The sequence below is a fragment of the Stegastes partitus genome, unplaced genomic scaffold, assembly GCF_000690725.1.
Source record: "Stegastes partitus isolate 25-593 unplaced genomic scaffold, Stegastes_partitus-1.0.2 Scaffold590, whole genome shotgun sequence".
Classification (NCBI taxonomy): domain Eukaryota; kingdom Metazoa; phylum Chordata; class Actinopteri; family Pomacentridae; genus Stegastes; species Stegastes partitus.
The window spans coordinates 79658-80645 of NW_007578321.1; positions in this window are offsets into that span (position 1 = coordinate 79658).

Genomic DNA, 988 nt, shown 5'->3' on the forward strand with positions numbered 1-988 from the left:
TGTCACTTTACAACACCGCATCTCTGGTGTCAGCATGAAACCACATCACTGCGCATCCAGCCACACAATTCACCGGACCGGACCAGCCCTTCCCACACTCTCTTTCACATTAGCCAAGTCCGTTAGCATTAGCAATAATTAGCGAACGATCATAAATCACTTCTTACACACAATTCTCTTAACAAACCGTTCCCTTTACCACCTTGTGCAAACTCTCTAATAAGCGACATTTTCTACTCTTAAAGTCTACATTGTATACTCATTTTAAGCATGTTTACTGACCTGTGATAAAGAATAGATGAGGCACACACGTTGAGCTGGTATTAGCTTCACAACAGGAAGATTTAGTCTTCCTCTGTGTGCCAAAACACTACTCTTTACCAGCGCGATATGCGCCCTCTAACGGCTGGATGTGGAATAGCGCTCTAGTACGTGAAACTGTAATGAAATCACAGGAGTGATTAAATCAATGAAAATAATATAAATAACAAAAAAAATAAACAACGGGGATGCCTGTTTTCACTTCATCTATTTTAATACTTCATTTTTACTTCCTAATTTATTTCTGAAGTCAACTATTTTCACCTCTCTACACATGCAGTTCCTCCAATGGCCACTAGAGGCTACCCACAAAGCGAGTCAATCCCCATTGGCTCCCATGTTAAAATGTCCAGTTTTGCAGCACAAATAAACACGTTTACAACCTGATACAAGAAATAGTTTTGGTCTCTACAGCTAAACTTCCCTCTAATGATAACTGCAGGGTGATTGGATTTATACACAACTCATCTGTTTAAATTGCATCAAGGCTTAAAGTCATAGATAACTAAGTGAGTGACAGATGGCTGCTGGATGTTCAACTTGTGCTCAAACCCACAAATATCAACCTCAGGTCACTGGGATTCATCCTCTGGGGACCATGAATGTCTTTTTCAGCTTTTGTTGGTATGCTTTGGAGTAATTGTTGAGAACTTATTTCCATATTTGT